At 51.8% G+C, this 14,491-nt stretch overlaps 1 protein-coding gene across 2 annotated transcripts in view; it reads right to left on the reverse strand.

Annotated features, from left to right (window-relative positions):
• The window catches only part of Wnt5b (Wnt family member 5B), a 111,311-nt gene extending 97,288 nt beyond the window's left edge, over nt 1-14,023 (reverse strand). Inside the window, exon 1 of one of the 2 annotated variants that reach the window (XM_040737284.1) lies at nt 13,865-14,023. The gene's annotated coding sequence lies outside the window, so the exon portion shown is untranslated. Of the gene's footprint in view, nt 1-13,316; nt 13,630-13,864 lie in introns of those variants that run through there. The other variant, XM_005066065.4, reaches the window with a different exon arrangement.
• Between the last annotated feature and the right edge of the window lie 468 nt (nt 14,024-14,491).

Raw genomic sequence — 14,491 nt, forward strand, 5'->3', positions numbered from 1 at the left:
TTGCCAAAGTTTTCACAAATTTAATAAAGTCACTATCTTATACATAGCTATAAGAGCTATAAGCCAAAAGGAACAACTTTGAGACGCACATTATCAAAGTGCTAAAATGTAAAGTCTTGGGGATGGAGAGATGGCTCAGCAGTTAGGAGCACTTACTGTTCTTTCAGAGGACCCAGGTTCAGTTCCCAGCACCCACATGGTCGCTCACAACCATCTGTAACTCTAGTTCCGGAGGATGTGACACCCTCTTCTGATCTCTGCAGGCAAAACGTCCTTACACATAAAATAAATTTTAAAAATTAAATTAATGAAGTCTTACAGGCAGAGGCAGCAGGGGCTATGTGGGTAACAAGTGTGTGCTACACTTGAGTTCAGCTCCCTGACACCCACGGGAAAAGAGTCAGGCACAGCAGTGCACATCTGAATATCAGAGCTAGGAAGCAGGGACAAGGCGGTCACTGGAGCCCACTGCCAGCCAGCCTAGTCAACTGGTAAGACCCTGAGTCAACAAACAAGGTGACAGAATTTGAGGAAGATGCCCAGCATTTCCCTCTGGGCTCTGCATGCACACATGGAGGCAGGCAGGCAGGCAGACAGACAGACAGACAGACAGACAGACACACACACACACACACACACACACACACACACACTAGTAGAGGCAGCAGAAGGGACAGGTAGGAGTAGTGACTTGAAGGACAAATGACTTTTCATCAGAAACCACAGAGATTTGAAAAAAATATGTAAACTGCTGAAAGGAAAATGTAATGATTTCAATATCCAGAAAAAAATTCAAACCGAGAATGAAATAAAGACATTTCCAGGTCCATGAGATGAGAGAGCACCGCGGGAGACCCACAGCACAGGGTGTTGAAAAGGGTAACTGCAGGCTGCAAACGGATGGATGTCCAGATGAGAGCGAGAGCTGAAAATGTGAGCGGAGGAAGGCTTTTCCAAATTAAAAGGCAACTGGCCAAAGCAAGAATGTTAACCTTAGACATAAAGATATGACAATATACTAAGACATGGAGAGGGAAATGGAATTTTACATCTGCAGAGCGGGTTTATAGAGAGATGCAAGCTAAGGGTGCATGCAGTAACCCTGAGCAACCACCACGGAGACAAAAACCCGAGGGAGGGGAGATGAAAAAATGAGCAGCAATGTGTTACACTTGCACCAAGCCATATACAAACCCCATTAAGTGATTACAAGCAAGCACCACAGTGATAATGTGCACTGGCATCAGGTGCCTCAGTGATATTCTTCTTTTTTAATTTAAAAAATTTTCAAGACAGGGTTCTCTGTGTAGTTTTGTAGACCAGGCTGGCCTCGAAGTCACAGAGATCCACCTGCTTCTGCCTCCTGGGTGCTGGGATTAAAGGAGTGCTCCCCCACTGCCTGGCTCTCAGTGCTATTCTTAATAAAATGTGTAACCATGTTTGTGTCCTGAGAAACACATGAATCCAAACTGATGGAGTAACACTATCCAGGTGCACACTTCAGCAATGTTGGGTAAGGGCTAGGAGTGCAGTTCAGTGATGGTTTGCTTGCCTGGTATGCACATGATCCTAGGTTCCATCCCCAGCATGGGGTGGGGGTGGGAGGAATGGAGTCGGAGTAACTGTTACAGCTCAGATGCTCAGTGTCTCCACACGAAGAATGGCACACTGAGAGGTTAGAAGGACACAAGAGGGGCATCTAGACGGCTCTGTGGTGAAGGCACTTGCTGCCAAGCCTAATGGTTTGAGGTCTAGCTCTAGGACTCACAGGGAAAAGAAAACCAGCTCCTGGAGTGAAGCTGTCCTCTGACTTCCGTATGTGTGCGCTGGTGCACATCTCTATCCACCAAAAGTAAATAGATTGATGTTAAAAATAGAGAATGTACAAGAGCTAGGCATTCCTGTAAACCAGCATTCAGGGAACGCAGGTAGAGCAGGGTTGTTTGTTTGAGGCTAGCCTAGGCTACATAGGGAGACCTGGTCAAAGAAGGAGGAACCAGAGATGATGATGACAACAGCAACATGACAACTGAATTTAGTATGCGATATTTTACTGGATTTGGAGCCAGAGAAAGGACATTTGAGAAAGTTTTGTGAAATTGGAGTAGGGCCATGAACTTATCAACAATTCGATGACAATGTTAATTTCCCATTAAAATGTACTGTTGTCGGGGGAAGTGTTAACATTGGGGAAAAGTGAAAGGTATGTAAAAAATTTATGTACTCTTTTGATACTTTTGTAAGTTTAAAACTGGCTCATAATAAAAAGCTCAAAGGTGTGTTTAGTGAAAGTAGACTAAACATGGAGATTGAGGTGGGATATGGCTCCGGCAGTATAGCGCTCGCCTCAGTGAGGACCTGCACTCAGACCCCACCACCCAGGAGGAAAGGCTGGGCATGGCACAGCACACCTGTAACTCCAGTGCTAGGGAGACAGCAGCAGCAGGACCTGGGATCTCACCGGCCTGGCAGTTTAGCTGATCGGTGAGAGACCCTGTCTCAAAAAATGTGGAGAGCAATTGAGGAGGACATCCAACGCCTATCTTTGGTCTACAAAGTATGCATGCACGAGTACACGCACACACGAGTACACGCACACACAAGTACACTGTGGTGATATTTTGCTTATGGTCTAACAGATGAAGGTTGCCTGAAGATCAGAGTACAAAGCTGGCCACACCAGTTAGTCACAGAGGCCAGAGAGTAGTGGCACACACTTCTAATCCCAGCACCCAGGAGACAGAGGCAGACAGATCTCTGTGAGTTCAAGGCCACAGGGCTACATGGAATTAATCCAGTCTAAAAGAGAAGAGGAGCTCACACAAAGGTGTTCCCAGCACTTGGAGTGACATGCTTTTAATCCCAGCACTAGGGAGGTGGAGACAGGAGTGATACGGCTGGGCAGAGAGGAATATAAGGAGGGAGGAGACAAGAGAGAGGAAGCCTGGGTAATCTAGGCAGTCTGAGGAGCAGTGCAGTCTGAGGAGCAGTGCAGTCTGAGGAGCAGTGCAGTCTGAGGAGCAGTGCAGTCTGAGGAGCAGTGCAGTCTGAGGAGCAGTGCAGTCTGAGGAGCAGTGCAGTCTAAGCAGTCTGAGGACAGGATCGCCCTAATGGTCTGAGCATTGGTGGAGGTGAGAACTCTCTGGTGGCTGACTGCTCTGCTTCTCCGATCCCAGCTTTAAGCCCAATATCTGACTCTGAGTTTTTATTATTAAGACCTATTAGAACTCATGCTACAGTACATGCATACACAAGTACACACTTACATACAGTACACACAAGTACTCACACACACACACACACACACACACACACACACACACACACACAGAATTGTAACTTCCTGGAACAACCAAATAGAAAAGACAGGCAAATTGTGTTAATAAAAAGGAACGAAACATTTTGTAACAACCCAGATAGGTCTCACAGACATTTCGTCAGACAAAAGAAGCTGAACAGTGAAGGAGAAACTCCCAATTCTGTTATAATTCGAGTGACATGGATTGTGGGACAAGTAAGACTAATCTACGACTCAAATCCCACACGGCTGCCTGGTTCACGGTGGCAGTGAGCACTACACTGAGCGGGGACTTTGCTGGGGAATAAGGACGTCTTGGGCTGAGGGGATAATTTAATAAGCATATGCATTCGTCCCAATTTAGTGACTTACACACTTCCACTGTGTGGACTTCACTGCATATCAGCTCCATGTCAATAAAGTTGTTCAGAACAGGAAAGGGGGCTTGGGATATGCTAAAGGCAGAACATTTGCCTAGCATGCATTGAGACCCTGGCTGGATCCCTACCACTGCCCTGGCAACCCGGGACAGGGCAGAGAAAGGGGCCCAGAGATTGCAAGAGGCTCTGAGAAGCTCCCTAGCTCTCAACTGTGGAAGGAAGCCTACATATGTTCTCAGAGGCCAGTGTTCCAACAAGTCAGAGATCACAAAATGGTTTTGAGGGTGAGCCTAAGAGGGCCACAGAACCCCTAACAGTGTGCTCCAGACTCCAGAGGAGAGTTCTCACCTCCACTGCAAGGACACACTCAAAGCTCTCTATTAAGGCCCTGACCAGGGTTTTATATTTGGTCACAGTGTAACAAGCTGTGTGTATGGAAAATGCAGTGTTACCTGAGACAGATTACCATGGAACTGACATTTCTGTGAAGCTTATTAATGCCTGTTTAGGTATGAAAACAACACCCTGCCTCCCAGACATTGCAAGCTGCCGGGTACACCATAGTCATCTCTCTGGCCTGACGCACGATGGCATCCTTTGTGGTTGGTCAGGAACACGATTAGGGCAAATGTTTCCTGAAAACTTTCTCCATCGAGGCCCCGCGTGCACTCTGTGAGCCCTTGGGATTCACCGGGTTTGTTCCTCACACCAGCCCTGGAAGGGTGCTCACAGGCGGGACGTCAGGTCAGCAGGGCTTGGGTAACCTGCCCAAGCCACCTCTTCACACTGGCAGCTCACACACATAGAGGCGTGATCTCCTAAGCACTGCACATGAGAGATTCGACCTCCTCTCTCACGATGAAGACATGCGTGTGAGTGCTAATGACACTCTGTCTGACAGGGTTTCTGATGCCAGGGCTTCAAAGTGAGTATTAAGTGGATGCGGGCACTTTGGCTTGAGAATGTAACTTCTTTTCATTTCTTTGGGATACTATTTCACCTCACTAGACAAGCTTCTACAAAGTTTTCAAGGCCACTCCTAGAAATACACAAACAAGAAGACAAGTGCCAGGTATGAGTCACCCGAGTCACCAGGGGCTGTGTTTTGTCAGTGGATTGAAAGAAACCTCTGGGTCTCATTTCCATTCCACACATCCTACAGGCAGGAGAGGCACCTTTGCTGGTTAGGAAATACCCCAGGCACACTACCTTGGTCCATCCTAACAACTCCAGAGTCAAGCATGGGGCAGCTGCTGCGTACTGGTTCACTCGCTGGCTCAGGACCCCATTTAACTCAGGGGCAGATATCGTAGACTTCTAATTGCCAGGGGGCTGCCCAGAGCCCAGGATCCTCAAGCCTCTGGAGCAACATGCCTTTGCCTAGGACTCACCTCAGTTTAACCGCTTGGTCAACAGATGTCCAACATGAAGGGGACACTAAATATTTCCTTTGCAAAAACCGGGACATTTCCAAGGAAATGACACAGGTCACCGTAGGAAAAAGCCATCAAGGGCATTGCCTTATTTCACTTAGTCGAGTATTACCCTTATTTTGTACCATTTAGAAAGGTGAGCAGTACTCCCATTTAGACTGTGACACCAGGTTGACTTCAAGGCACATTCTCAGGTCCAGTATGTTAAGGATCATCAGCAGGGATGAAACAGGTTCCTGGAGCTCGCTTTTACAGAGTGGGGGACTAGAACTTGGGAGGCAGAGACAGGAAGATCTGTGGGTTCAAGGCCAGCCTGATCTATATAGTGAGTCCCAGGCCAGCCAGGGTAACACAGTGAAACCCCATCTCAAATAAACAAACGTCAAAAACCAAACCAAATAACACATTTATTGGGCACTTTTAGCTCAGATACAGTTTAGCTTTGAGGAGGCAGTGGAGAACAAGACAAGCACAGGGGAGGGGACAGATTTGCAGCACGTGTTGATAAGTACACAGGGCAGCCTCAGATGGTAGCAGAGCACACGTGTTCACACGGCATCAAAGAGGTGTGCGGTGTCAGAAACAGCTGAGGGGTGTGTGGAAGGAAGCTGGTCTGAGGCAGAAGGCAGGCTCTGAAGGTTTGACTGACTATGGTGTTAGGTCTTTGCTGTGTTTTAGGTTCCCCAAAAGTGGGGACAGTGTTAAAAGTCTCCCTGCATAGCAGACATGATGCAGAAAGAGGGTATAACTAAGATCCATTTATAGTGGCCTAGTCCTTGAACCATCACATTAGAGTTGAAATAAAGAGCAGTGTCGGGGACACAGCCCTCGAGGCCCCAACAAGTTAAAGAATTTTATCTGGGCCCTGACAAGTTGAAAGATTTGGCCCCTCCCCCAGATGCGGCACACTGGAAAGGAACCTGATACTGGGGAAGTTGGTGGGCCCTGCTCTGTCAACCTCAGATCACTGTCTAGACGGCTCTGTGTTCAGTGTGTATCTTCTAGTGGAAGGACCCCAACAGCAACCAGATTTTGACATTTCCAAGGTTTTGGCATAAGCTTAAAACCACGAATTCAAATGCCTTTGGGTGGGGGTGTACTTCCAGGTCAAGTGTAGGTCACATGACTCCTTTCACAGTTGGGGTGTGTGTCTGTCCGCATACACACATGTGTACAAACAGAAGTCAAGGACAACTCTTCTTCCCGTCTTTGCTTGGGCTCCAGGGACTAAACTCGGGTCACTGGGCTTATGTAGCAATCTCCTTTACCTATCGTGCTATCTGTCCCTTGGGTCCTCGTTTTCTTTGAGTATTAGCAACATGCTGATGCCGGCAGCAGGTCTGGTGTGAGTGCTGCATGTAAAATAAAGCAGCTACTACCTTTTTCTTTCATTTTTTTTCACTACTGGGGATGGAGCTCAGAGCCTCATTGGAGTTCTCCACCTTTGAGCCACATCCAGCCCCAGCAGCCTCCATCTTTAATGCAGATTGAATCAGAAGCAGATTGCCAAGAAAGTGGTCCTTAGTCCTCACTACCAGGGCCAGCACGAGCCATGGAGAATTCCAGGCATGGCCAAAGGGCCTTACACACCCCCTTCATGACAATCTGCCTTGCAGCCACATGGAGAATAGGTGTGAGTATCGGTCTCTAGCCTATGAGGATGGAATCTAAGGAAACCAGTTGCCCTGCTTCGCCTAAGACTGTGTAGGTGCTAACACAGTTTGAGGGCATTCCACTGAAGTTCCATAGAGCCCTGGCCTCGGTCTCTGTGGCTCCAACTTGCTCTATTTATTTCCTTAGATTTATTTTTTATTTTATGCATGTGAATGTTTTGCCTACATACATGTATATGTCTGGTGCCCTTGGCATTAAGAAGGTTTCAGACCCCCTGGAACTAGAGTTACAGATGGCTGTGAGCCACCATGTGGGTGCTGGGAACTGAACCCAGGTCCTCTAACAGAGCAGCAGGTGATCTTAGCTGCTGAGCCATCTGTCCACCCTGCCCCAGCTTGTTCTTGCTCCTGGCTTAGAGTGTGTCGTTCAGAGCCCCCCTCCCTTACCAATCTTCCACACACCAGCTCCTGCTCCTGTTTGGGAGCCTGTACTTCTCAGCTCCTAGAAGGCATCTCTCTAAGGCTTCATTACCCCGATGGTCTCAAACCCTAAACAAGATGTCTGCAGAGTATTTAGTAATTCATTATTCAAATTTTCCCAAGAGAAACGTCTCAACAAATGTGGGTAAAGTAAGTAGTCTTCAAGACACACTGGTGATGGAGTCTCAGCTGTGCTTCAACCTCTCCAGCATCGGCAGCCTCCTCCCCTCTGGGGTGAGAAGGGGCTAGTGCACTAGGCTCTTTCCTGTAACTGTCCACTGGCTCAGGAACAGCACACAGGGAGGCAGGAGAGGCACAGCCCAGAGGTACAGCTACTGTGTGCCTCCCACTTTGTGCTCTGGGCTTCCTCACAATGTGAGCAAGTGCAGCGAGGATCAGCAACATCAGGACCAGCACCAGCCCAGCAACATCAGGACCAGCACCAGCCCAGCAACATCAGGACCAGCACCAGCCCAGCAACATCAGGACCAGCACCAGCCCAGCAATACCAGGACCACCACCAGCCCAGCAATACCAGGACCACCACCAGCCCAGCAATACCAGGACCACCACCAGCCCAGCAACATCAGGACCAGCACCAGCCCAGCAACATCAGGACCAGCACCAGCCCAGCAACACCAGGACCACCACCAGCCCAGCAACATCAGGACCACCACCAGCCCAGCAACATCAGGACCACCACCAGCCCAACAACATCAGGACCAGCACCAAACCCAGCAACATCAGGACCACCACCAGCCCAGCAACATCAGGACTACCACCAGCCCAGCAACATCAGGACCACCACCAAACCCAGCAACATCAGGACCACCACCAGCCCAGCAACATCAGGACCACCACCAGCCCAGCAACATCAGGACCACCACCAAATCCAGCAACATCAGGACCACCACCAGCCCAGCAACATCAGGACCAGCACCAGCCCAGCAACATCAGGACCAGCACCAGCCCAGCAACATCAGGACCACCACCAGCCCAGCAACATCAGGACCAGCACCAGCCCAGCAATACCAGGACCACCACCAGCCCAGCAATACCAGGACCACCACCAGCCCAGCAACATCAGGACCACCACCAGCCCAGCAACATCAGGACCACCACCAGCCCAGCAACATCAGGACCACCACCAGCCCAGCAACACCAGGACCACCACCAGCCCAGCAACATCAGGACCACCACCAGCCCAGCAACATCAGGACCACCACCAGCCCAGCAACATCAGGACCACCACCAGCCCAGCAACATCAGGACCACCACCAAACCCAGCAACATCAGGACCACCACCAGCCCAGCAACATCAGGACCACCACCAGCCCAGCAACATCAGGACCACCACCAAATCCAGCAACATCAGGACCACCACCAGCCCAGCAACATCAGGACCACCACCAAACCCAGCAACATCAGGACCACCACCAGCCCAGCAACATCAGGACCACTAGTCCCAGCAACATCAGGACCACCACCAGCCCAGCCACACAGCTTTATGACATTCTGCTCTGAGTAAAGATTTATTAAATTCTGCCCTCCAAAAGGACTCACGGCAACTCCTAACTTGACAACTACAGATAAATTGGCGGTGAGCTGGGAAGGGTACAGTTGGTGAGCCAACTTTCTGAGCCACCGGCTTTTCTAACCCAAACTCAGTCATGGCCCACAGGCCTGGCTAGAGGCTCTCTGAGCTCATGAGTCACGTGAACAAGGACTGCTGCTTAGGCGTTTGTACTCTGGGTTCAAGGAAGCTACTGAGAAGAAAATTTTCAAAGGGTGAACTCAAAGACAAATGATTTAACTCTTTAGGTAAGCGTCAAAACCCCTAATTAAGTGCCTAAATTGCAAAACAAATGATAATAGCAAAGCAGGTACCTGTAAGTCACCTGAAGCTATGGACAAAGAGCCCTGTCACAGTCTTCGGGATGCCACCTAACCAGAGATCCCTGCTAAGATGGACCAGGAGAGCACCCCGGTCTCTAGAGGTGTGATCACAAAACGTGCTCGTGAGGCCAGGCTTTGTGGATCAGTAGCCGTGGAAGGACAAGGCTCAGGCCTCCATCTCAGCACCCTTGCTCATCTCCAGTGGCACATACCTCTGTACTCCCACTGGCGTGCCTCCCGCCCAGGCCAGGGCCACAGCACCATAACATCCACAAACTGCAAGGGTTAAGCCACGGAGAGGAACAGGGGTCAGAGCGGAAGAGGCCTTTAAGACGATCTGCTTTAGAGAAAGTAAGTGCCGAAGAAGAGACGGTGTAACATCCATCCATCTCCAAAACAGAAAGAGGGCAAAAATCCAAGGGAAAACAGGGATACAAAGATCAGGGTACATGGGACTCTTTGGGATTTGGAGTCTAGGGGTGCCAAACTCAGAAAAATGCCCCTTTAACACCCGTCAGTGGCTGTAGCACTGCCAGCACCATAGTGAGTGAGGGGACCCCAGAACCTGACAGGGGGCTGTGTGTGGCTTACAGTCAGTGGCCCTGAGGGCTTGCATCGGCAGTCTGTGAGCGGCTTGCCTGAAACTTGCATGCATGGCATCTGGAAGGGTGTCAGGGCGAGGCTCCCGCAAGCACTGACCCAGGTTCTAAATCAGCCAGCAGAGAAGAGTTGAAAAGAAAGCCACAGGGGTGGAGAAGCAGGGAGGAGAGGGACCAACTTTAGACAGCCTGAAAGAGGACTCACACAGCACAAAAAGACCAGACTGTAAGTAACCACAGGGACGAAGCCGGGAAATGCAGCCACAGTGGCCGGCCAGTGGTCACAAGCAGCCGGTGAGCTGGGGGTCAGGCTGGGATTCAGAGGGCGGAGGTTTAAATTTAGCCAGGTAAACAGTCGCCCAGGGGTGGCGATAGTTTGGGAAGAGCAGGGCAGTCACCTGCTGACACCCGGGTGTCTCTTGCTGAAGGAAAAGACCCAGCCAGAACTGAATCCACAGCACGTCCATTTCTGGGACCCCACCACTGTGCTGTTAGGAGAAGCACAGAAGAGTGCCTCAGAGAGAGGTTCAGGCCTTCATGCTAATCACCATCTCTTCGCCCTGGATCCTCTGGACTCCCAATACAGTCTGAAAATGCTTAACAGAAGCCAGCCTCGGATGCCTAGAAATGTGGCTGCCAGCACTCTCGCCACACAGGGATTTCCACATCTACAGCTGTTCCAAGTCTCAAGAGTCAAGAGACCTAAAATACAATACAAGGGATCCCCTGAGGACTTTATCGAGGTGGTGTAGAGCATGGATGCTGAGGATTTGTCTAGAACATTAGGGAGACACATGATCGGAGCCAGGAGAGCAATCCAGCATAGTGGAATGTTTCCACTCCACTCCAGAAGTCAGAATACAGCAATTCAGAGCCATCCTAGAAGTCAAAGTCAGAATGCACCAGACTGGCCTCCCCTTTGAAGAACAGACAACAGAATCATTTGAAAACCCATTCTGGCTAGGAATGAACTTGGACATAGAGTACCTGCCTGGCATGCTCAAGGCCCTGGGTCGCAGCCCCAGCACTGCGAACAAGCAAACACAATCTTCCAGCTGCCCCTGCCCTGAGAGATGAAACACACGGGTGAAGAACAATCCGAGATCTGGTTTTCTTTTCAGTGTGTGTCTGCCAGCAATCTGGGGGATTCTCTGTCTCTCTGCCTTTCTCTCTGTGTATGTGTGTGTGTGGTTGTCTGTGTGTGTGTGTGTGTGTGTGTGTGGTTCTCTGTGTGTGTGTGTGTGTGTGTGTGGTTCTCTCTCTCTGTGTGTGTGTGTGTGTGTGTGGTTCTCTCTCTCTCTCTGTGTGGTTCGCTCTCTCTCTCTCTCTGTGTGTGTGTGTGGTTCTCTCTCTCTCTGTATCTCTTTCTCTCTTTCTGTGTGTGTGTGTGTGGTTCTTTCTCTCTCTCTCTCTCTGTATGTGTGTGTGGTTCTCTGTGTGTATCTCTCTCTCTCTCTCTCTCTCTCTCTGTGTTTCTCTCTCTCTCTGTGTGGTTCTTTCTCTGTGTGTGTGTGTGTGTGTGTGGTTCTCTCTCTCTCTGTCTCTGTGTGTGTGTGTGTGGTTCTCTCTCTCTCTCTCTCTCTCTCTGTGTGTGTGTGTGTGTGTGTGTGTGGTTCTCCCTCTCTGTCTCTCTCTCTGTCTCTCTGTGTGTGTGTGTGTGTGGTTCTCTCTCTCTCTGTCTCTCTCTGTCTGTCTGTCTGTCTCTCTCTCTCTCTCTCTCTGTGTGTGTGTGTGTGTGGTTCTGGGGATGGGACTCAGGGCCTAAAACACACAGTAAGCACACACTCTAGCACCTAGCTACACCCCAGCCTGACCCTTTAGTTTTTATCCTTTCCAGACACAAAGTGTTTAAGCAAAGGATTGTTTCAGCCCAATAAGAAATCCTGGAAGGTGTGACAACTACACACACACACACACTAAGGAAGTAGCTGGTTTAAAACACGCCAAGCAAACACCATCACTCACATACTTAAACACTCAGAGGATCCGAGCCTGGGAAATCAGGAATTCCACAAATGGGAAAGAGCTACCAGCCCCTCCATGCCTGGATGGGCTTCCTTGGCAAGCAAAGGCCCACGCTGTGTCACAGAGCCTCTGACTTTAGGGAGAGAAGGGGAGGGGGAAAACCGTAAGAGCGCTGGGCATAGTGGCATTCCTCTTTAATCCCGGCCCTTGGAAGGCAGAAGCAGTCAGATCTCTGAGTTTGAGGTCAGCCTGTTCTACAGTTAGTTCCAGGAAAGCCAGGGTTATATGGGGAAACCCTTAAAACAAAACAAAAGCTAAAGGAGGTCTCCCACAGTCCCTCGTGGTGTTAGCTTCCTGCATCTGTTAGCTGGAGCCCTGCCTTCAGGTGCATCTCCTTCCTTGGGCTCCTGCCCTTCACAGCCCATGGAGGCCCACCACCGCCTTACCCCTCGGTGGCTGTCAGGGTCTCTGCGCATTGGTGTTTAAAACGCACCTCCTCATTGCTATTTATAACTACCAATCACGTGTCAAAGAGATGTGACACTATTTTGAAATAAAAGAAAACCTTAGCCTTGCACCAAGGTGGGGTGTTTGCCAGGCCAAGCCTATGGCTACCGAACTGGCATCCATTTTGATAAACAAGCAAGCTCTCCATGTGAATCCACACAGCAACAGCGGGTGCAGGGGAAAGTCTTCCATCTTTCTGAGCATGTACCCCCACATCAGGAGCCCTGTGCTACCTGACCGGCCACAAAAGAGGAACCCACGCTTCCCCAAGGGCCTGCCTGAGTCCTGGTATCTGGCAAGGAGTGAGAGGCCCTGTCTGCCTACTATACTGACAGCATGGACACAGTTCTGGCAAATGGGTGGCCTGAGCAGTTCAAGAGACTGGTAACTTGACCTTGGGCCTTTTTCTTCCAGGTACCTGGCTAAAACTGCCCAGAGTGGCAACAGCTGAGAACTTTGCCAACGTGGCCTGGTAGCAAAAGCAGTGAAGAAAGACCGTGGTAAAGTGGAGGGCGAACGCTTCCTCCCCCATGAACTCACTGAGTAGCTCTTCCTGGGCTTAGGCCACCTCAGTTTCTCTGCCTGCAAAACAGAACTGATCGTCCTAGAAGCAAAGTGAACAGTGTCCAACAATGATTTGTAAGGATGCAACACCCAAGAAAGTTGAGTCTGGCCCGAGTGCTGGGTCAGTTACCCGCCGGGGCGCCCCGTGAGGATGGAGAGAGACATGCAAAGGAGCGATCGAGAATCAGACAGCACCACATCTCCAGGGTACCGGCTCTGGCCTGGGGCAGGAACTGAGACTAAAGTCATCCCTTCGCGGAACCTGTCGGAGACACCCAGTGCCCTACAGTTGCGCGGAAAACTGTAGCTGGGTCCCGCCAACTCGGGAAAGGCACAGCAGCTCGGTGCTCACGCTTCGCAGAAGAGACGCGCAGCTCCCTAGGTGCCAGCCCCTCTCGCCGCCACACACCGAACGAGCGCCGAGCCCCTGGACGCCCGCGCCCCACCTGCCCGCGCCAGGCACCCGCGCGCGGCCCCAGCTTTGTTCGCAGCAGCCCGCGGTGTCGGTCGCCGCGCTCCCCTTTCCCGCCACCTGGCCGTGCAGCGCTCTCGGCCGGCGCGGGGCCGACTCCCGAGCTTACCTGCGGGGGCTGCGGCGTCGGGTCGGCCGCGGGACGGGGTAGCCTCGGCTCAGCGCGCGGGCCGCTCGCGCAGCCGCCCTGTACTCCTCATTGGCGGCCGGAGCCTGCCCGCCCGGAGTACCCGGTCTGCCCTGATGGGCGATGGGCGCCCGGAGCTCGGACTCGGCCGCAGGCTGCGCGGGCTCGGAGCCCCGGGAGACGCGGGGTCCCCGCCGTCCGTCCGGGTGCCGCCACCGGCCTGGAGCGCGGGACCCTGGGAAGTTTCGGCCCCGAGTTGGCGACGCGGTTGGTGGCCACGGCTCGAGTGCAGCGCCGACGCGGGGCGCGCAATCCCGGGGCTCCGCCGCCTGCGCCCCGCCCCGCGCCGCCTCCCCGCCCCCCGCAGCCCGCGGCCGCGCGACGCCCCTCGGCAGGGCTCCTCCCCGGCGCCGGACCGGCCCCCGCACCTGCCTGCAGCGCCGCGGACTCCAAGCCCACCACCCCGCAGGCTCTGCGGGGACAGAGGACAGCAACCTTGCGTGGACGTGGAGGGCCGACGCGTGACTCACCGGCGCTCTTTGGACTCCGCAGCTACAAAGCGACCCGGGGACTAGTTCCACTCTGAGAACCCTGGTGCCCCTTCTCGATCGGGACACTTCATAAAGCACCCACACAGGCAGGGAGGGCTCTGATGCCTGGATTGTTCTAGAGGGAAAGGCTTCTGCACCGACTTGGGGCTGGGTTATCCGCCCGATAAACATGAGGCACATAAAAGGACTCTGCTGTTAGTAGCCTGCAAAGGTCACTAGAGGCCAGTGTTTGGCCTTAGCTCAGCCCGGAATTTAAACACTTTTATGGCGGTTCCTATACTCTGTTAGTCTGTTACCTCGCAGACCACCACAGTGAGCTAGTTGCCCACAGAACCGGGAAAGGCCAAAGGAGTCGGCAGAGGCTTTGGGGAGGCCAGGCCTCCAGCTGGTGGCAGGAGTCTGTTCTAGACCCTGGTTACAAGGTTCCTACCAAGGGCATCTGAGCCCAGACTTGAGGCTGTGAGTTGGTAACCCTCCTGAAGAAACTGCCTCTGAATTCAGTGCAGTGAGGGAAAGGAAGCATCAGTAATAATCCGACTGTGCATTTGACATAGAAACCAAACAAGGTGACAGATGCCCCCTTCCGGGGTCAGGGCCAGCAGAGAA

Source organism: Mesocricetus auratus, unplaced genomic scaffold (genome assembly GCF_017639785.1).
Source record: "Mesocricetus auratus isolate SY011 unplaced genomic scaffold, BCM_Maur_2.0 Super-Scaffold_100676, whole genome shotgun sequence".
NCBI lineage: Eukaryota > Metazoa > Chordata > Mammalia > Rodentia > Cricetidae > Mesocricetus > Mesocricetus auratus.